This window comes from Pituophis catenifer, unplaced genomic scaffold, assembly GCF_029215685.1.
Source record: "Pituophis catenifer annectens isolate HBS135680 unplaced genomic scaffold, rPitCat1.0.hap2 SCAF_5, whole genome shotgun sequence".
Lineage (NCBI taxonomy): Eukaryota > Metazoa > Chordata > Lepidosauria > Squamata > Colubridae > Pituophis > Pituophis catenifer.
In genome coordinates this window covers 64915876-64939190 of record NW_027256885.1, presented here as the reverse complement: position 1 = coordinate 64939190, position 23315 = coordinate 64915876, and positions in this window count along the sequence as shown.

Sequence of the window (23315 nt, the reverse complement as noted above, 5' to 3'; positions counted from 1 at the left end):
GTCTCCTAGAAGACGCCAATCTTGATATGATATACTGGGGTGAAGCTATCAAGTATGCAAATTACATTGTCAACTGTACTTGGAGCAGTGTAATAAATCAGACTCCTTTCTTCATGTTGTATGGCTATAAACCCGATCTTAAAAACATCCATATTTTTGGTTCATATGCTATGGTGAACATTCCCTTAGCTCAAAGAAGAAAAGGAAGTCCAGCAGCAAAGAGACTGAGATTTATGGGTATTGATGATAATTCAAAATAGAGCAAATTTATTGACTCTAAACATGTAATTGTGATTTCCCAATCTGCTAATTTTGAAGAAGATGTTGACTGGTCCAGGATTCATTCCAATGATCCTGGAGTTTATTTTCCCAGAGATGATACTGCTGATGCCACGCAGATTGATGATCAAGATTCCACTGGTTCTTCTCAACCCGATGTTCCGTCTTCGCAAGCCGCGGATGCTGACGCTAGCGACGAAAGTGAGGACGAGGACGAAGCAGAAGAAGACTGGACAGTTGTTCCGAGACGTTCCAAGAGGGCCACAAAAGGAATCCCTCCACAGCGATATTCTTGGCAACTGACAAAAGCACCCTTGCCTTTGATTTGCAATGTTACACTTCCACCTGATAATTTCACACAAATCAAGCAGCTCCCTGATTCAGAGCAAGACAAATGGTATGAAGCAATGCAGGTTGAAATGGACAGTCTAAAGAAACTTAAAGTATTTACACCTGCAAAACCTCCAGCAAACAAAAAGGTCATTGGCACTCGATGGGTCTACAGAATCAAAAAGAAGCCAAATGGTGAGTCATTGTACAAGGCCAGACTTGTAGCTCAGGGTTTCGCTCAACGTTATCCTGAGGACTACACAAATACTTACTCACCGACAGTCAGAACTGAGAGTGTAAAAATTGCCTTAGCAACTGCAACTATCCTTGGTTTAGAAGTTTTCCAGTTTGATGTTGACACGGCTTATCTACATGCAGACCTAGATGAAGAGACCTACGTGAGAAGTCCTCCAGGATTCTGACAGCAAGAAGGGGATACCTGGTTCCTAAACAAAAGTCTTTATGGTCTGAAACATTCTGGTTTAATGTGGTACTTATGTCTTACTGACAAACTAAATTCAATGGGCTTTATTAAGTCCGAAACTGATGAGTGCGTGTTCACAAAAAGATCTAACAATGCATATGAGATAGTTCTTGTTTATGTTGATGATATTGTTTATATTGGTCCAAATAAGCAAATGAGTGAAATTTTTGCCAAAGCTTTGCAGAGATACTTCACATTGAAATCATTCGGTCACATTAGCACTTATTTAGATGTTCAGATTGAAAAAACACAGAAGGGGTTTAGTCTTTCACAAGAAGATAAAATTGAACAAATGTTGCATCATTGCAACATGAAAGATGCTAACACAACAAAGACACCCATGCAAACAGATTTTCATAACTTGACACAAGAAGCAAGTCCTGAGTTCGAGGATCAAACACTTTATCGTTCAGTCATTGGGTCACTATTGTACATTAGTAGTTGGACCAGACCCGACATAGCACTTAGTGTTAATCTCTTATCTCGACACGTAGGTAAGGCAAAACAGTTTCATTGAACATGTATTAAGAAATTATTGAGATACCTAAAATACACTAAACATTTGAAATTATTGTTAGAACCAACACATACTGATTATGCAGAATTATGTTGTTATGCAGATTCTGATTGGGCAAGTGATAAGAAATCACGTAAAAGTACTTCAGGTTATATGATGTTCTTAAATGGATGTCCTGTTTATTGGCAAGTACGTAAACAGAATTTTGTTTCTTGTTCATCTACTGAAGCTGAATATGCTTGTGTTTCAGATGCATGTAATTCTTTAACTTGGTTTGATGCTTTAGTCACAGATATCTGGACACACCCGATCCGACCGATCACCGTGATGGAAGACAATGAATCAGTGGTTTATATTTCTGAATCACATTTCACAGGTTCTAGGTCCAGACACATTGACATCCGTTATCAAAACATAAAACATTTAGTGAAAAAAGGTTTTGTCAAAATGTAATATGTATCTACACATGATCAAATTGCTGACATGCTCAACAAACCACTTCCAGCAGCTCAACACGAGTATCTGCGTAAGAAGATGTGCCTTATTTGATGATGTACCTGATGTTCGCTCAACTGGCAAAGAAGGGGAATGTCACTGCGTTATTTTATTTGCCAGCTGAGCTAATCATTTCTGGACTGTCTCACTTTCCGTAGCTTGCCAACTTCTTATCAGTAAGCTACGTGCTTCCGCATTCTTTCACATTCTTTCACACTTTTTCCTTTGTTCTCTTTCCAGAAAGGTCTGGCTGAGAAATAGCCGGCAAGAACTATTTCAAAATGTAGCAATTACTTATCTTAGTTAGTGAGGTGTTTTATTTTCTTTATAACAAATAAATGAGTTTTATTAGAGAACTTTTCTTCGCGTTTCTTTTCAGAATATTGCAACTTGGAGGAAGCCTCGATCCATCCTCTAATTAAATCAGGGTGATTTGTCCCAGAGCCAAACATGGGATTAATCAATGCCCTGACAAAGATGATATACAGAATGAACTTATAAATAAATATCTAGATGAAAGGAGAGTTATGAAAATTTCTAGCGATCAAAAGGAAAGAACGAGTTTACCAATAACAGCTGAGGAGATTATTGCTGCTATTAAACAACTGAAAACAGCTAAAGCTCCAGGAACGGATGGTTTAACTGCAGTGTATTATAAAACTCTACAAGTAGAAATGATTGAACATCTTAAAGATTTATTTTGTAGCATACAACAAGGGGGTAAAATACCCCCTTCATGGAAAGCAGCTTTTGTTTCTTTGATACCGAAAGAGGAAGCAGGTTCTACAAAACTGAAAAATTTTAGACCAATATCTCTCCTGAATACGGATTATAAAATCTTTGCAAAAGTATTAGCCAACAGATTAATGCCAGTTATTCAAGAGGTGATTCATCATGATTGAGCAGGATTTATAGAAGGCAGATATATGAAGGACAATGTGAGGCAAATTATAGATCTATTGGAATATCTTGAGAAGAATAAACAGATCTCTGCAGTGCTGGTGTTTTTGGATGCGGAGAAGGCCTTTGATCGAGTGAACTGGAACTTTCTATTAAACACTTTAAGAAAGATGGACTTTGGGGAGCAGTTTGTGTGGGTGGTTTCAGCAATTTATCAAGAGCAAACGGCACAAATTATTATTAATGGAAGCTTAACCACAAACTTCAGTATAGAAAAAGGCACAAGACAAGGTTGTCCGTTATCCCCGTTGTTGTTTATTCTAACTCTAGAAGTCTTGTTGAATACAATACGGGACTCGAGTACTTTGAATGGAATAGTTATAAGGCAAGAGGACTACAGAACAAGGGCATTTGCAGATGATTTGGTTGTTACCCTAACACGGCCGATGGAATCAATAATTCAGATGAAAGACATTATAGAAGAATATGGTATGGTATCAGGATTTAGACTGAACCAGAAAAAAACCAAGATGATAGTTAAAAACATGACAGGTGATCAAAAGAAAGAACTTGAAAGGAAGGCAGGCTTTGAAATAGTATCAAAGGTGAGATATCTAGGAGTTCAAGTTGCAGACTCAAATATAAAACTGTTCCAAAACAATTATGAGGTGTTGTGGCGAAAGGTACAAAAGGATATGGACACTTGGAAAAAACTGCAGCTCTCTTTACTTGGAAGAATAGCAGCAGTTAAAATGAATGTTCTACCTAGTTTTTTATTTTTGTTTCAAATGATTCCGGTGCTTAAAAGTGATAAACAGTTGATGGAATGGCAAAAAGGAGTGAATAAGTTTGTTTGGAATGAGAAAAAGCCAAGAGTGAAATTGAAAATTATGCAAGATGTTTGTGAAAGGGGTGGTCTTAAACTTCCAAACCTGCGATTGTATTATGAAGCAGCAGCGTTGACACAAGCAAGCGATTGGTTTGGAAGGACAAAGACTGGAATATTGAATATAGAGAGTTATGATCTTGAATTTGGTTGGCATGCATATTTATTCTACGAAAATAAAGTGGATAAAGTATTCAACAGCCATATGCTTAGAAACTCCTTGATGAGAGTATGGAAGAAGCACCGGCTCAAATGGGATTATAAAATACCGTTGTGGTTGGATCTTGGTCATATCATACGGAATATAAATATAAAGTCACTCGGGGGGGGTTTATACAAAGAAGCACTTTTTAATGATGGGGGCAGATGGCAGCTAAAGACATTGAATACACTGTTGGAAGAAGGGATTAATTTAACTTGGTTACAGTATAATCAACTTCAACTGAGATGGAGAGAAGATCAAAAAACTGGTTTAATGTTGCATGAAGAAGAATTGGTTAGACAGATAAAAGAGAAAGGCCCAATGCATATCAAGAGGGTTTATAATGTTTTGTTAGAAAGAGACTCAGAAAATGAACTGGTTAAAGATTGTATGATAAAGTGGGTGCAAAATTTTACACAACCAGTTATGATGGAAACGTGGGAAAAAATATGGGTTCAGAATGTTAAATTTACGCAGTCACAGAACTTGAGGGAAAATTTTTATAAAATGTTTTATAGGTGGCATTTAGATCCTAAGAAATTGTCATGGATGTCAGGGCATTGATTAATCCCATTTTTGGCTCTGGGACAATCACCCTGATTAGAGGAGATGGATCGTGGCCCCTCCAAGTTGCAATATTCTGAAAAGAAACGCGAAGAAAAGTTCTCTAATAAAACTCATTTATTTGTTATAAAGAAAATAAAACACCTCACTAACTAAGAAAGATAATTGCTACATTTTGAAAGTAATTCAGGCCAGCTGCTTTCCAGCAACCGGCATCCGTGGCAAGAGAACAAAGGAAGGAGTGTGTGAAGGAATGTGAAAGAATGCGGACATGCATAGTAAAATACTGATAAGGAACTTGGCAAACTACAGTAAGTCTATTAGTCCAAAAATAATGAAGGTCAGCTGGGAAATAAAAAAATGCAGTGACATGTATCCTAATGTTCAACCAAAATGTTGGAGATGTGATTGTTTGGATGCTACATATTATCATATATGGTGGACTTGCAAGAAAGTGAAGGCTTTCTGGATAAAAATTTGGTGGGTTATGCAAAATGTTCTGAAGAAAAAACTCCAATTTTCTCCTCAATTGTTTTTATTGGGTATAGTTAAGGGTTTTTCAATGGGTGAAACAAAATTGATATCGTATATGGTGACAGCAGCTAGGTTACTGATTGGTCAATATTGGAAAAGGGATGTTTTGCCTACTATTGAAGAATGGACTTTGAAGGTGGCCAGTTTTGCAGAAATGGCGAAGATATCAGCATACTTAAAAGACCGGACTCAAGAGACTTATGCATGGGAGTGGAAGAAATGGATAGATTATGTGCAGAATAAATACCAAACTAGGAAGTATCAGATAGCTTTTAGTTGAATGTTGTGTAGAAATGTATAGTATATAGGGGGTAGAATAGTTCAATGTTATGTAGAAATGTATAGTACACAGGGGGGAGATTAGAAGGGCGGTAAAGTATGATATAATATGATGTGGATTTGGATTTCACCTTGGGGAAGTCATGGGAGGAGGGGAGGGCTAGGGAGGGTTAGGGAGGGAAGGGAAATGGGAAAATTTGTACTTGTAAAACTTTTTCAATAAAAAAAAAAAAGACACTCTGCTTCCACAGTTCTCAGACCTGCTGCTGTAGAGCTGTAAGATAGGATGATAAGACCACCTCCCCTCTCTCTAGCAAAGAGACTGGGGGTCCAGGCCTTTAAGTACATCAGGTGGGCGGCCAAATAGTAATTCAAAGGGGGAGATGCCCAGGTCTCGCCTTGGTTGGGTTCTAAGGTGGAACAAGGCTATAGGTAATACTTGGGGCCAGGGCAGGTGTGTCTCTTGGCAAAGCTTACCTAAGAGGGTCTTTAACTCCCTATTTTGTCATTCTACCCCCCCCCCCCCGAGGAACTGGGGTGTCCCAGTGTGTGGAAGTCCTGCTTAACGCCCAACGCCTGGAGAACATGAGTGACAACTTGTGACACAAAGTGTGTCCCTCTGTCAGTGTCTAAAACACTTGGGACTCCAAACCTGGGCACAAGGTCTTTTAATAGGTGTCGGGCTGTCTCTAGAGCAGTGGCATGGTGGCATGGGAAGGGCTCCACCCAGTGGGTGAGCTGGTCCCTACACGCTAATATATACTGGTAACCATTGGCTTTGGGGAGCTGGATGTAATCTAGTTGGAGTTTTTCGAAGGGGTGTTGGGCCCATGGCCTTCCCCCTGAGTGGGTTGCTTTTCTTGAGGATGCATTATTTGCTTGGCATGTTTGACATGTTTTGGCTATATGAGTGGCTTCACTGTATACTCCTGGTACACACCCTCCTTATGGCATCTACCATTGCTTGAGTTCCACAATGCCATTTGGAGTGTAACTGCTGACAGATTAATCTGTTAATCTGTCAAGAGTTACAATCTGGGTAAAGGGGAAGCCCAGGCTGTTTTGTGCAGGGAAACAAGAGCTGCTCCTGTTACCCGGGCTCCCTCAAGCAGGTACGAGGAGATAGCAGTGAATAATTCTAAGTCTGGGTTTGGCAAGGAAGTGTCTGTCAGGTCAGGACGTGACAGCTCAGCATCCTGGACCAAATGCAATACTTTGCCTGATACAGTGGTGGGCTTCAAATAATTTAACAACTGGTTCTCTGCCCTAATGACCGGCTGGGTAGGCGTGGCTGGGTGGTCATGTGACTGAGTGGGCATGGCCAAGTTGATATCACTCACGTCAAGGGGCACTTAGCCTCGCCTGGCCTCTTGTGACCATGGGGATGCTGCAACGGTTGTGTTCTGTCCCCGTCTCACACACGCACACCAGCAGTCGACCAAGAGTTAAAATAAACCAGCAGACAAGAATTTCCTTTGATAACAGAATTGGCAGCAACCCAGTGGCTGCTTGCCAAAAGCTTTTACTTACAAAGGGAGGTTTTTCTCCTCCGTCCGAAACATCAAAGTAAGGCCACAAAAGCCAAAGAATAGTCAAGTCCAGTCCAAAAATCAATCCAAGCAGAGCATATAACAAAGTTCCAGAAATGCAGAATGACTTGCTAGCTTTCAGTTTTGTTTGTCACAAGGCTTGACTGGCCACCACACCCCCTTTTATCCCCTGTGGGGTGTGGTCCAGTGACTCAGCTTAATCTCTGGCACGCCTCTTCCTCTGCTGCACGCGCTTATCTCTGCAACGCTGTCGGGGGTCCAGCCAAGACACATCTCCATCGCTGTCCAACTGCGGCTGCTCCGAAGTGCCTGGCCCCTGGCCTATCTCTTGGCCTTCGGAGGACATCTGAGGCATTGCCAGAGAGGAGGGTCCTGGAGAGGGAGGCCTTGCCAACTCCTCTCCTTCACTTTCGGAATCTTCTCCCTCTGATAAGACAGGCTCGGGGGTCGGAGTCACAACAGGTTGTATGTGTGAAAAACAGTCATAAGTCACTTTTTTCAGTGACATTGTAACTTTGAATGATCACTAAATGAACTGTTCTAAGTCAAGGTTTACCTGTACAAAAATACAAAAAGCTTCTTTGCTTGCAAAAAGCTGTCCTAAATACCAATCATTAGATTAGAAATGGGGGAATACACACTGAAGATCAATGAGTCACACCTGTCATGGAAAGCTAAACCATTCTGTCTGAATACCTTCCTTTTCCTCAGCAATACCTGCAACCCAGAGTTACAAATCAGGCAGGGTGCCAGAGCACATTGAGGAATTAAAATAGTTAAAATACAGCCAACTCTTGCTCATAATAAGAGCCTTGCTAATAAGAGCCTTGGTGGAGCAGCGGACTAAAGTGCTGTTAAGTAGCACTTAGCTGCCAGCTGCCTGCAATTACTGCGAATTCAAATCTCACCAGGCTCAAGGTTGACTCAGCCTTCCATCCTTCCAAGGTAGGTAAAATGAGGACCCGGATTGTGGGGGCAATAAGCTGACTTTGTATAAAAAGAACATCGCTTAGGGGGGCCTGAAAGCCCTACTGAGCAGGTATATACAAAAGTATGAAGGCTATTGCTTAATGCATTGTAAGCCGCCCTGAGTCTCCGGAGAAGGGCAGCATATAAATCGAACCAATAAATAAATAAACAATAATAAATAATAAAGTGAAACCCTTTAGCAGAGAGGTCATTTAAGCTCTCCAGAAAGTGGGTGGGCATATTTGGGCTACAAAACGCCAAGCTAAAGAGACAAATTAACAAATTAACATATTGAGTGAGGGCTAATCCCAGTCTTTGTTCAGACCTTGGTGCAGGGAATTTTTGCCTATGAGTATAGCTATCTATCTCTTTATCTCTTGAGTGCTGACATCTGCTGTGGGCTATTAAGGAAGGTGGGGGCTGCTTTCTCCCTCTAAGAAAAACATGTTACTCCATTTGTCATTCAGGGAAATATATTCTTCTTTTTTAATATTTCTCAAAATATTTCATTCTTCTAAAAGAAGGGTAGGTGCTAACTGTTGTGACCCAGGCCCACGTGGTTAATATTAAATGCAAAACAGTTCCAAACAACAAACAGATTTTATTAAAACAGCTGAGAATTAACTCATTCTCAGCTTATTCCAAATTAAATGAAAACAAAGTTCTCAAAACACCTTCAGTTTATCTCTGACCTTGGGATAATTAGGCAAACTGCCAAAGGCTTTTCTTGGCAACAGTTCAGGAACAGAAGACACTGACAAGAAAGAAATACATCCAAACACGAAGCAAATCTCTCAACGGTTGTTTTCCAGCAAAGAGGCCAAGAGCCGTTGCTGGTCTTTTAAGCCTTATGGGAGGGGCCAATCATCTCTTGGCCCTACTCCTGAGTTGTCCTCTCTGCTTTAACTGCTCCTGCCTTCTGGCAGCTCTTCTCATATATGCACTAGGAACAGGCTCCTCCTGTTCCTCTGCCTCTCTACTGTCAGCCTCTGGAGGCTCCAAAGTCTACACATCACTTCCCGATGGCCCTGGCCCCATCTCTGCCTCTGACGCAGAGCCCTCATCCAGGCCTTCCCCAGCCTCCAGGACTGGCCCATGTTCTTCCTCAGCCTCATCGCTGTCCGACTCCGCTGCCAGCTCCGCAGGCTGCTGGCGGACCACAACACTAACTTTCTACAATTGGTGCCATGGTACTATGCCATATTATCATGAGAGCAAACTATAACAAATTGGAAGGAGGATCCACTTATTATCAGTGAGCAATCATGTAGCTTGGCCACTCTAAAGCAATGCAAGAGACTCCTGTCCCAAAGGTGCTTTTTCAAGGGGCAACTGGACTTTCTGGAAACCAAGAAAGTCCAGTTGCCTCTTGAAAAAAGCACCTTTGGGACAACCATGACCTGGATGACTGAAGAATCCCCATAGACAAGAGACTCCTGTGCTCAGTGAACTGACAAAGCACCCAGGAGAAGCAATCATTAGATCCATTTGCACCACTTAAAGATACCAGCTGGTCTCACTCACCTCACAAGATATCCTAAGGTAATCATCCAGATTTAAGGAAAAATCACATGCTCTCAGAAAGGCAGTAAAAAAATCAGACAGAATGCCAAGCTTGCATCCTGCCTCTCAGCCATTTCTTCTATGGCTATGCCAACCCTTCTGTAAATAGCTGTTCAAGCCCCAGGAATAAAAGTACCACAAAAAACTCCGGGGGGGACTCCGGAGAAGCTCAGCTACAGACAGAAAGTCTGGGCATACTGCCAAGAACCATTAAGGCTGTTACAATGTAACAAAGCTTAACCCACAGGCAGTTTCTGAAAACACTTAAAGCAGCAGGGGCAGCAATTAAGATAAGAAATACAGGCACACTAGAATCTTTCCTTCCTGTGTTCCTTGCAGGATTAGACCTGTAAAGTGGGAAAAGATTTCTTCCAACAACTGGTTCTCCGAACTGCTCAGAAAATTAACATACGGTTCGGGAGAATGGGTGCAAACCGGCAGGAGCCCACCACTGGTCCTGTCAGGAATTGGTATTGCTGGGGGGGCGTGGCTAGTGTCGCGGCGAGACGACGTGCTCCTGGGGGGTTCCCGAGGAAGCCGTCGATATCTCCATTGCCGGATGGTCACAGAATTGGAAAGGTGAAGAGATTCCTGCAGATGAAAATGTGATTAAGAAAATATTGGAATGTGCAGAAATGAATAGATTTAACACTTGCAATTAGAGGGAAGGAAGAATCTGATTATTATAATATATGGGATTTATTTTATCAATGGTTAGAGAATAAATATGAAAGTAATGTATAGTAAAGTTAAATAAGTTAAGAAGAGAAATGTGATGATAATAGATATGTTAAGTATTAAGTATTAATATTGTTAAGGAATTCGCAGAGCAACTCTTGAGTAGCAAGGGTGTGCACATGAAAGCGATTGAGAGTAGTTACAAAATAACACAGCCAACACAGAGATACACTGAGTTGTGTTTACTAGGAAATAGTAATAAGACACAGTCCAATAAACAGTCCAGGTCATACACAGATAAGCAGTAGATAGTAAAACAATAGTCCAGGGATAATCCAATAACAAAGTCTTCTTACCAGTCGTTGTAGTCATACACAATAAACAGTTGCAAACAGTAGCAAACACAGCAAAAGAGCAGTAAAGAGCACACAGCAAACAGCAAAGAGTCAGCAAAAAGAGAAACAAACCATGTTTCTAGCTCCCTCTTAAGGACATTGGCTACAGAGCTAACCAATCAGGACACAGTATGATGCAATACAGCAATACAGCAGTCTTAAAGCTATAATGATGGTTTATACGGTTTATACGGAAAACCACTCGGAGGCTTCAGCTGGTGCAGAATGCGGCCGCACGGGTAGTGATGGGAGTGTCCCAACACTCCCATGTCACACCCCTCCTGCGTGACCTGCATTGGCTACCAGTTGCCCTCCGGGTGAGGTTCAAGGTGTTGGTGATTACCTATAAACCCCTACATGGCTTAGGCCCGGGTTATCTGGCGGATCACCTGCATCCAGCAACAACTCCCCATCGCCCGGTGTGCTCACACAGAGAGGGCCTACTTGGGGTTCCGTCGGCCAAGCAATGTCAGCTGACGGCCCCTAGAGAGCGAGCCTTCTCTGTAGGCGCACCTACCCTCTGGAATCAGCTCCCCTTGGAGCTCCAGGTGGCCCCCGACCTTCGCTCTTTCCGCCGTGACCTTAAAACATGGTTGTTTCGCCAGGCTGGCCTGGACTGAAGGGGTTTTAATGGGAATTTTAGATTCTTTTATTGTTTGAATTTTAATTTGGACTTGTTGTTGCTTATTGCTGTGAACCGCCCTGAGTCCTTGTGGAGAAAGGGCAGCATATCAGTCCAATAAATAAATAAATAAATAAATAAATAAATAAATAAATATTGCCAACCCAACAAGTTAGGTAAAATCATTTCCTAACAAATATTAAACTAAGAGTAGATATAAATAATGAATATGGTGGTAAGCTCTAACTGTTATGACACAACAAATTTGTACCCAGACAACACACTGTTTAATGAATGATGGAATGTTTTGTATTAAAAGAATTTTTTTTAAAAAAGGAATTGGTATTGCTTCCGCAGATCTCTAACTCTTCTGGGCACTTGTTTTAAAACCACAATCTCTCTTCCTTTATATTTTAGGGTTTCCTCTCTTGTTTTTTTTAAGAATTTCTGCTCTTGTTGATTTTTTAATGAATCTTACATGCATCTCCCTTGGAAGTTTCTTCTTTTTAGCATAGCTAGTGTGAATTCTGAACACATTGTCTATCTCAGCCCTCATCTCATGCGTCGTTATCTGTAATGTTTGAGCCAGTAACTCTACCATCAACTCAGCTAAGTTTTCCTCTTTTTCTTCCTCTATATTCTGGAACCTCAGGAAGTGTTCAGCCTTTTCCATTTGCAATTGAATTACAGTTCCTTCCAGTTTGTTATTGGCCTGTGTTAGTCTCTGATTCATTTCCTCCACTTTTTTCTCTACTTGTTCTGACTTCTCTTTAATTGTTTTAATCCTTTCTTCATTTTTGGCTAGCATTTGTTGAAAAGTCCCCAGTTTTTCATCCATACTTTGCATTTTTCCCTTGATCTCTCCCATCTCAGTCCTCATCTCACCCACCTCAGTCTTTATTTCATTATGGTTCTTGGTTATGGCCTCTTGTAACAATTGGAACAATGCTTTCTGAATTGTATTCATTTTTTCCTGCTGAATTAAACTTTCTATTGACCTTTGGCTTGAAGGGCTTAATGTTACTGATGATGTGGCACATGCTGATGCTGATGCAGTTTTCCCCCTAATTTGGATAGGTTTGAATTTGACATTTTGAACTTTATCAATATATCAGCAACTTTAGACAAGGTGCCTCACCACCCTTCAAATTTCTCCCAAATCTTCCACTCCCTCTTCATCCCCTTTTTAATATTAACCAGTAATGCTCTTTCCCCTACAATTTTTTTTTCCTTTCTCCCTTTCAATCCTCAACTAATGTATATGAACAGTGTATTGTCTGGGTCAATTTACTTATACATAGTAATAACAATAATAGCAATTAAGATAAGAATTAGGCTAGAAATACAGGCACGCTAGAATCTTTCCTTCCTGTGTTCCTTGCAGGATTAGCCCTGTAAAGAGGGAAAAGATTTCTTCCAACAACCTGTTCTCCGAACTGCTCAGAAAATTAACATACGGTTCAGAAGAATCGGTGCAAACTGGCAGGAGCCCACCACTGCTCTCCCCCCTGCCTCCTGTCTACATAGGAATTATAGAGGAGGAGGAGGAGGAGGAGGATGGGCAGAAGCAGCCCCTTCCTTCAGCTAATCACCCTCCAGGTTTTCAAGGACCAGGAGCCTCTGTGATGTCACACTGACTCTCCGGACGAGTGTGGAGTTAGAAACGAATTCAAAGATCAACTAGATTTCACTCACACCCCGCCTGGTGATTGATTAGCAATTCCTGCAGGATTTGCATAATCTGTCGTTGGATGTTGGGAATCCACCTCCCTTCTAACCTGGGTGAATTCGATCCCGGAGTGAAAATGCCACACACAGGGTTTGGGGAGCTCCCCCCCTTTTTTTTTTCCAAAGGGAAAAAAAAAGATGGAAATGAAAAGTTTGAAGAGTGATTTTTCATTGGGTTATGGTCTGCCCATGTATTTGTCTCTATTTCTACTTCTTTTATTTCTGCATTTAGTTCTATTGACATCCATACCATGTCAAGTCTGGACCAGGACTGATGTCTGTTAGAATAATATGTATATTGCTTCTTCCCCTGGTTTCTCTCCCTCCACGTGTCCTGTAAAATTTAATTCATCTACCATTTTGAAGAAAGTTTTAGGCAAAGTTCTTCTAATTCCTTTTTTAAATTTGTTGCTTCTATAGTCTAATTCTTTGTCTACTATCGCATTAAAATCTCCTAACAAACAAAGGATATCACATTCTATTTCTCAGATAATATTGTCCAGTTTGTTATAGAACTGTTCCTGCCCCCCATTGGGGGCGTAGATTTCTACAAATAGGATCTGGTTTTGGTTTACTATTATTTCCATGATCAAAATTCTACCCTCGTCATCTTTGATGATTTGTTTGGCCTGTATTGTTTCCTTAATATACAGTGCTACCCCTCTCTTTTTTTGTTGTGCCAGTGATACAAATAATTTCCCCAGTTTGGGGCACTCCAATACCTGTTTGTATTGTTCTTTTATGTGCACTTCTTGTAACGCTATTATATCCAGATTGTAACTTTGAAATTTATGAAAGGTCTCTCTCCTTTTCGCGGGAGAGTTTAGTCCATTAATGTTCAAGGATAAAATCTTACTTTCCTCTTGCATTCCTCTGTTCATGTCTGATATCTAGGTCTTGTCGTTCTTGTTATCCTGGTCTCTCTCGGTTCTTTAGGCCTTTCCCCATTGCTCTCTGGTCTGTCCCCTTTTTCTTTTTCCTTCTTTCTATGACATAGTTCTCTTTCTTCCACAACAGGTATTCTTTGATCTCTTTGTTCTGCTATTTCCCTCTCTTCCCGTTCTTCCTCGCTTCCAAAATGTTGGTTATAAAATTACTCTGCTTTGTCCAAAGAGTCCAATCTATACCTCTTTTCTTGCCAGGTAACCATTATACCTTCCGGTGTCAGCCATCTGAAGCTCACGTTATACTTGGTCAACATTGATGTTAAGAAGTGGTATGGTCTTCTCAGTTCCCTAACTCTTCTTGGGACCTGTTTTAGAACTGTCAGTTGTTTCCCACTATATTCTATTGGGTCATCCCTTGTTCTATGTAATATTTCATCCCGAATCAATTTCTTCATGAACCTAACGTGTACTTCTTTCGGTAGATTGTGTCTCCTCATGTAATTTGTATGGATTCTATAGATCTCATCTATTTCTGTTAGCATTTCTTCCTTTTCTGTTCCAAGTGCTTTCGCTATTAGTTCTGCCATAATATCTGGCAGGTCTTCTCCTTTCTCCTCTCTAATATTCTGGAAGCGTATGTAATGTAATGAAGGCTATTGCTATAAGTGCATTGTAAGCCACCCTGAGTCTTTGGAGAAGGGCGGCATATAAATTGAACAAATAAATAAATAATGCCCCACTTTTTCTGATTCGAGAAAAATAACTGTAGTCTCTCATTCCTTATTCACCTGGATTAATTTCTCACTCATTTCATCCACTCTTTTTTCTTCTCTCTCCATCCTCTCCTCCATCAACTGCAATTTCTGTTCATTTTTAGTAATTTGCTGTTGGAAAAATTCAAATTTATCATCCATCTTTTGCATTTTTTCTTTAAGTTCTCCCATATCATTTCTTACCTTTCCTATATCTTTTTTCATTTCGTCGTGATTCTTAGTCATGGCTTCTTGCATTGACTGTAACATGGCCTGCAGATCTTTAAAGGAATTAGACCTCTCCCTTTGGACCATGTCCTCTATTGATTTCTGTGTTGACGGACTAGATATAGCTGATGATATCTGGGCAGTTTGCTTCCTCCCTATCCCTACCTTAGTTAAGTTCGTAGTACTTGTCGTTTTTAGAAAATTTTCTACAAAGTTAGACTCCAACCAGCACTCCCACCACGTTTTCACACCAATAGAACCTTCCACTGCGCGATACTTAGGTTATTAGTATTAGTCGTTAGATATCAGGCTTATTCTATTTATATAAACCAAACTGTTGCATTCATCCTGGCGGGCTTCTCATGAGTAGTCCGGATTAGAGAAAGCACAAGGACAGGTGTTTCTCGTGATGAGAGAGCAGAGAACAAAAGGCTGCCATCTCTTTTATTAGTTATCAAAATACAGCGTCATCAGAAGGCGTTATTATGGTTACACATCTCATATTACATACACAAAATAGAAAAGCATCCATATATTCTCCATATAGGTTTCACATTCTACCAATTACAGTAAATCACGTGAATTCTAGGAAAGCGATACTTAAGGTGAAAACAAAACTTATCATATTTGCTGCTAGCCGAGAGGCCCATCTTCCCATTATCAGATTACTTCAACCCTCAGGAATGTTCTACAAGGAGATGTCTCTGCCTTTGCAAATACAGTCTATGTTCTGAACAAAGAGAGAACGAATAGGGCCCTTCAGAGAGTATCCAGCTGAACCCGCATTCCCACATTTCCTCTGTTTTTGTTTTTTGCAACAGGGTTCAGCTGTGTTGTTATTATGATGTTTTTTTTTAACACTTGGCAAATATGTTTGTTATCATAGCAAATAAAGCAGGAATACATTGGATACATACAGAAATAAGCAAAGCAATAATAAAGGTATACAAATGATTATATATGATTGCGGTTAGCTTCTAGATTCGTAGGGAAATTCTCTCAATTTTTCCCTGGTCCCATTGTCACTTACAGATCTGACTCAGAATCTGCTTCTTCCACAGGGTAGGGATCAAGCTGATCAAGAAGATGTTCTGTCAAAGCTAGTTCCTTCTCAACTTGAATTTCTTTAACAGCTCTGATTAATAATTGTCTTAAGATTGGTATAACACATGGAATGAATGTTAAGCCAGCTATAGCACTTATGAACAAAAATATCATCTGCTTAATCCATCCGGATCCAGGCACCCAAGAAAACCACATGTCAGAAGTTTGTAACCTCTGACTTATCTTGGAAGCCCTATCCTGCAATTCTCGAGCACCTTCTCTGACCACACCTGATTTGTTCTTGTAGAAACAACAATCTTCACCTAAAAATATACATGTTCCTCCTTTTTCTGCTGTCAGGAAATCTAAGGCACGTCGGTTTTGTAACACTACAGCAGCTAAGGAATCTATTTGATTTTGGACCTCAATCAAAGTGCCTGCTATTCGATTCAAACTTCCCTGCAACTCCTCTGAGATCTGTTTAAATTGGATTACAGAGTGCGTGATGCCGGCTACTCCTGTTCCAACAGCTGTTCCCATCCCTAGAAGCACTAATAGTGGGATGAGAATGGGGACCCTCTTCTGAACATGTCCCAGAAGGGGAACAGGGATAGAGTGCTCAGCACTGACAACACCCACTTTAGGAAAAAGGTGGGCTAATGTACACACTCCTGTCCAGTTTGCTGGCAAACACAGATATGCATTTGTTCCACACAAAAAAAAACACTCCTTTTTCTTCCACACATATTCTGATGTTCATGGAGAAGGCATGGAGTCTACGGTTGTTTTCATTAGTCCAGACTCCCAAAGTGCCTGCTACAAACATTCCCGCTAAAGGTTGTAATGGGACTTCTAGTGATAGGTCCTTCTGTTTATCTCTGAGAATTGGTCCTTCAAAAATATATCGAGAGGTAGTATTCCCCGGTGGAAAAAGGATACACAGACCTGCCTTGGACTTTAAATTGAACCAAATGGGAAATCCTGGAGGGTGAAATGGTCTTGGACAGCTTTCCAAAGACAGATTCCATCCACCCCACCTGTCCTTTCTAAAGTGTAGTTCTGGTGGAGCTGAGAAAGTAACCTTTTGTTGAAATTTGCGATAAGCAGAGGGAAAAACTCCCTTTGTTAATTTTATGTCCACCAAATTTATTTTTGGGCCTAAATATATTGCTGAGCGACATTGTTCATCTGTCAGGGATCCTACAGGCCTACCAAGTTTCTGATGTCTCTTTACACACAAAGAAGGTGTTCCTATGAGGTCTACACCTGTAGCAATTGGGCCTGTGATAGGAAGACGACTTTTTCCCAATCGTTTGAATGCTTCATAAAAATCTCCTTGTATTGGTGAGACGGGTTTTTTATCTCTACTATCCCTTTCAAGGAGAATTGTTGCCTTTGTTTTTACCCAGAGTTGTGATTTTACAGGAATAGCATGATAAGATGCAGGGTCAGCAGATAGGCATAACCAGCATTTCTGACCTAGGGTAGGGTTGTACTGATTAACAAGATCTTGACTTAATTCAAGAATCCATGAGATATAATCTCCTTTATGCAATTGTTGCAGAGGCCCATTGTCCTTATTCATTCCCCCCTCAACTGGAAACGTCAATATGGGAACCTTAGGTGATAGAGTAGACTTAGGTAGAAAGTAAGGACCTCGTGCATAGACAATGCGTTTCTGGCGGGAGCGTACTTGACTTGAAGTGTATGTATGTGGGGATTTGATGTTCCTTACATGGTCACTTGACAGTCCCAAAGCTAACAATGTCCAAAGCCATAAACAAATCATAATCAACTATGGTGTGAAGGTCACTACGTCAGGGAGAGGGTCAGTGGTGCGTGTGGGTTGGGATATAGCAGTAGCAAGAAAAAGCCTAGGTCTACCACAAAGACGCTCCTTATATGTGTAAAAAAAAATTACTAGTAAAATTAAAAAAACAAGTGTCCACAAGACCCATTCCCAAACTTCTACTAACATTAGTATGTGTAAGAAAGTGTTATATTAAGACTAATAAAATGTATATGTACAATGTGAAGGTAGTTTCCTCCTGATGAATCTTCTGCTGTGCGCAGGGGACTAGCTTCCGGTGTAGTCCTGCAAAGCTGATGGTCACCACCGTGCGTTAAGAGTCTGTTGCCGTCTCAGCACCAGGGGTTTTTCCTTCTTTTTGTTGTAAATGAAATAGTCTTACGTGTCTTCCAGGGATCCAAATAATGCGATCGTTATACTGGACAGCAGCGTATCCACGGCCCCAGGTAATAAGGTCAGCGGGTCCTTTCCAGGCAGGATCGGGTGGTTGGCGGAAATAAACCTTCGGTTTTGGGGTAGCTGATGGAGAAGCAGAAAAATGACGGGTTGCAGCCGACGTGGGAGGCTGTCCAGTCAGGTTAAGAAAGTTCAAAGTATATAAGCAAAGATTGAGTTTGTTTTGCATGGCTGGGAGGCCGAGGCATTTTTCCTCTTTTAATTTATCCAGGGTGTTTTTGAGGGTCTGATTAACCCGTTCTATAATTCCCTGGCCCTGAGAATTGAAGGGTATGCCAAATTTGTGTATGATGGACCACTTGTTACAAAAGTCTGCAAAGGCAGTACTGGTGTACGCAGGTCCATTGTCAGTTTTAAGTTCAATTGGGCGTCCCATCGATGCGAAGGTCCGAATACAATGATTTATTACATGTTTGGTTGCTTCTCCCCTTTGTGGGGATGCCATGATGAATCCTGAATAAGTGTCCACGGAAACATGCAAATATTTCCATGGGGCAAAGGATGGATACTGAGTCACATCCATTTGCCAAATTTCACAAGCTTTTAGTCCTCTAGGGTTTACACCCATAGGGATAGAATGAGCTTGTTGACTACAGGTAGGACATTGTTGTATGATGGCAGTCGCTTCGGCTGCCGTGAGACCAAATTGTTTCGCTAATGCCTTTTTATTTTGATGGAAATAAGCATGACTGTCCCATGGTGTGATGGGAGATATTACCATGAGCGCAGTTGCAGCAGCATCAGCTTTGTCATTTCCCTCCTGGAGGGGGCCCGGGAAGGGCTGATGACTTCTTATATGGGCCACAAAGAATGGCTGAGTTCTATCTGAAATAAGTTTCTGTAAAGTAAGCATTAAGGTTAACAGATCAGAATCCAATGCAGGAGACAAATAGGAATAATAAATTTGTTTTATAATTTGAGTAACATACAGACTGTCTAAAATCAAATTGAAAGGCGTATTAGCAAAATGCTGAAAGGCCAATATAGCAGCGGCAAGCTCAGCCCGCTGCGCAGATGTTTGGGGTGAGGTAATTTTGGTGTTCCATTGCCCGTCAACGTTCCAGGCACAAGCACCATATGTTTTGCTACCGTCTGCAAATACCGTAAGTGTATCCGGAATCGGCTGGGTTGCCATGGGAGATTGCCATACAAACGGGACTGCTTTTAGAAGAGCCAATCGTGGATCAGAAGGAGGATGACAGGAAATTTCCCCCGGCCATTGTGCCAAAGAATTTTGTAAGGGATCCGAATTAATGTACATGACTTCCCAATCCGCTAATGAACAGGGAAGATACAGGGTGCTGGGTTCTATTGCCATAAGGGCTTTAGAGCGAAGACGTCCTTTTTGGATTAGCTGAGCGAATTGAGATGGTTTTGAAGTAATTGTTTTTCGAGGTGTGTGCGGTAAATGGAGCCATTCAATAATTAGGAGTTTGTCAGTTTTTTGAGCGAGTACTGCAGTGGGTAAATTTAGAGTGTTAATAATTATTAAAGCAATAGGTGTGTCTATCTCACAACAATCCACCCATTGCTGTTCCATGGTTTTTTGTATTAACTCTACCACATTCAATTGCTCTTGGCCCAATTTAATCCTGTCTCCCGGTTGTTTTCCTTTTTTCAGGGCGTCAAAAAGAGGCGAAAGTGCAGAAGTAGAGATGCCAAAAAACGGACGAGTCCAATTGATGGCACCTAAATATTGTTGTAATTGCACAAGAGTAGTCTCAGAGGGAAGCTTTAGCACAGGAGTAAGGGGAGCAGCATGAGAAGAGAGTAATTTATGACCTAAGTATTTAAAAGGTGAATGAGTTTGGATTTTTTCTGGAGCCACATGCAAACCATACACCTTTAGATGGTTCATTATTGTTGGTAATTTTTGCGCCACCGTGCCCATAGGGCCTGGGGCTGCAATCAAAATGTCATCCATATAATGGTAAATAAGAAAGTGTTTGTAAAGCTGTCGAATTGGAGCTAGAACCTTGTCCACATAGTACTGGCACATAGTAGGGCTATTTAACATTCCCTGTGGCAATACCTTCCATTGAAACCGTTTGGTGGGCTTAATGTTGTTAGGTTCTGGAATGGTGAATGCAAATAATTGTCTGTCCTCCTTATGGAGTGGAATAGAGAAAAAACAATCCGCCAAATCTATGACAACTAGATCGAAATCTCGAGGGATTAAATTTGGATTGGGCATCCCGCATTGGAGGGGCCCCATAGGTCGAATTACAGCATTTACAGAGCGAAGATCACAAAGGAATCTCCATTTTCCTGATTTCTTTTTTATAACAAATACAGGGGTGTTGTAAGGACTTAAGGAAGGTTCTATATGCTCCAGGGAGAGCTGCTCCTGTACTAAAGAATGTAACGCAAGGAGTTTTTCAGAAGTTAGTGGCCACTGGTCCACCCACACGGGGGCGTCAGTGGACAAGGAAAGCTTAAGCGGAGGGATAGTAGTAATTCTAAAAGCAACTTTGTATTAAATTGAGAGAGAAGGTCTCTACCCCACAGATTTGTATGCAGTGGTAAGATCAAAGGTTTGATGTTAGCTGTGCCTGCAACATTTGCCGCAGACGCTCGAAGCCAATTTTTACTTATACGAGCTGGTTGGATTCCGCCCACTCCTCTTACGGATGGAGAATTTTCAGTTGGCCAAGAGGAGGGCCACTCTTCCGCTCTGATCACCGAAACATCAGCACCGGAATCTAGAAGGCCAGAAAAGGTTTTACCCTTAATGACTACCTTTAATGTAGGCTTAGTTTCGGTTATAGAGGTGGTAACAGCTAAAATTTCTGCGTTATCTGAGTCTTTTGATACAAATATCATTTTTGCGACTACATCCCCAGCGGATAGATTTTGAGGCAAGGTGGAAGATAGGTGAAGTTGGAATTGCGAGGGAAATGGTGATGAGAAAATAGTAGGAAAAACCGAAATGCCTTTTATTTGGGCATTTGGATGAGATTCAATCAAGACAGAGACAGTATCATCAAGATGCAAAGAAGGTGTAACAGAAACAGTACACAACGCATATGGTAAATCAAAAGAAATTGGATGTTGAATTGTTAATGGTGCAGAGGTTGGTTGATCCTGCGCAACCTTTGAGACGGGGCTAGTTGCTGGCCCCAAATCTAGTTTCCCTGGTCAGAGAGTTTTGTTCGACATTGGTTTGCCCAATGGAAACCCTTTTTGCATTTTGGGCAGACTGTTTTTGGCTTACCTCTGTGATTTAAATTTGAATTTCGTGCCGCCCCCCCACCAGGTGCTCGGCATTGAGATTTAAAATGACCAGGTCTTCCACAGTTGAAGCAATTACCAGATGGCTGTTTCTCACTCCCCTTTTGAATTGCTGAAGCAAGAAGTTCAGCATGATAGGCGTGCGTGCCAACGGCACGACAGGCAGGCAGATATTGAGCCAATGTGACGCCTGGTATATTGACTAATGGGGAGAGCAAGGCACGACAATCATTGTTTGCGTTTTCAAAGGCCAATTTCATTGTAATTTCATGCCGTGCGTCAGCGTGGGTGATTTGACGCGAGAGCGCAACTTGCAGTCTCTCAACAAAGTCTGAATAGGACTCATTTGGACCCTGAACAATTTTTGCAAAAGATTGTTTGGATGTACCAGGGTCATCCACTCGAATAAGAGCCTCGAGAGCAGCTTGAGAAGTTAAAGTAAGAGTAGGAATTGGTAAAGCGTATTGAGCGGTAGGAGGCAGAAACTGTCCCTCACCACAGATTTCATTAACTGTGATGGGGGGGTTCCTAGCTGCTAAGGTGATTGCATGGCGCTGGAATTCTGATTGCCAAACAACATACTGAGTCCCTGTTAGAATCATGCTAAACAAGTTCTTCCAATCAGCCGGAATCATGAGGTAGGCGTTTGCCATGGTTCTCAACAAGCCTTGGGTGTAAGGGGCTTGGATACCATACATCATGCAGGATTGTTTAATGTCCCTTATCAATTTAATAGGGAGCGGTTCCCATTGCAGAACTTGTGCTCCTCCCTGATTTACAAATACCAAGGGAAAGGCTGAAATCATTTCATCATCTTCTAATTCTCCGTCTCTATAGGCTCTCATTATAGCAGATTGCACAGCACCTACAGCAGAGGGGGGAGATGCGGAAGCAAGGGTTTCAGGAATAGACAAAGGAAACATCTCAGGGGAGGGGGGAGCGGGGGCTGTAGGAGAAACAGAAGATTTGGATGGAGAGGGGTTGGTTTTAGCAGAAGAGCCGTCATAAGGCGGCGGAAGTTCGGGAGACTTTTCAGCGTCCTGAAGGCTTTTTTCATGCATCATTAAACACTCTACGACTAATCTCCAGAGTGTAAAAATTTTTTCAGGGGCTTTAGGAGATTCGTGGAAGCAGGTTCCCATCTGTTTCCACACTTTCACTTTTAAAGAGCCCTTTTCCGGATAAGCCGGATAATTTTGCCAAATGTATTTTAGAAGGTAGATCAAATTCTTTTTTGATATAACGGGCAGGACTTTCCCGTTATCTTTTAAAACATTAATATTAGTCTTGGATATCTCACCAAGCTCCCTCAGATGCTCAGTCTGTAGCTTGGAAAGACCTTTCCCCATACTCACGAAAGATTATCGTCGTGTTTCAGGTGAAATCGGGTGCGCAGCCTCTTTTCAGGCAGTGAGAACAGGGGTTCCAAGAGACGTATAGCCTCAGCGGGTTATCACGTCGAGACGTATCCGTTTCACGAGATCACGTCGGGGTCACCAGATGTTGCATTCATCCTGGCGGGCTTCTCATGAGTAGTCCAGATTAGAGAAAGCACAAGGACAGGTGTTTCTCGTGATGAGAGAGCAGAGAACAAAAGGCTGCCATCTCTTTTATTAGTTATCAAAATACAGCGTCATCAGAAGGCGTTATTATGGTTACACATCTCATATTACATACACAAAATAGAAAAGCATCCATATATTCTCCATATAGGTTTCACATTCTACCAATTACAGTAAATCACGTGAATTCTAGGAAAGCGATACTTAAGGTGAAAACAAAACTTATCATATTTGCTGCTAGCCGAGAGGCCCATCTTCCCATTATCAGATTACTTCAACCCTCAGGAATGTTCTACAAGGAGATGTCTCTGCCTTTGCAAATACAGTCTATGTTCTGAACAAAGAGAGAACGAATAGGGCCCTTCAGAGA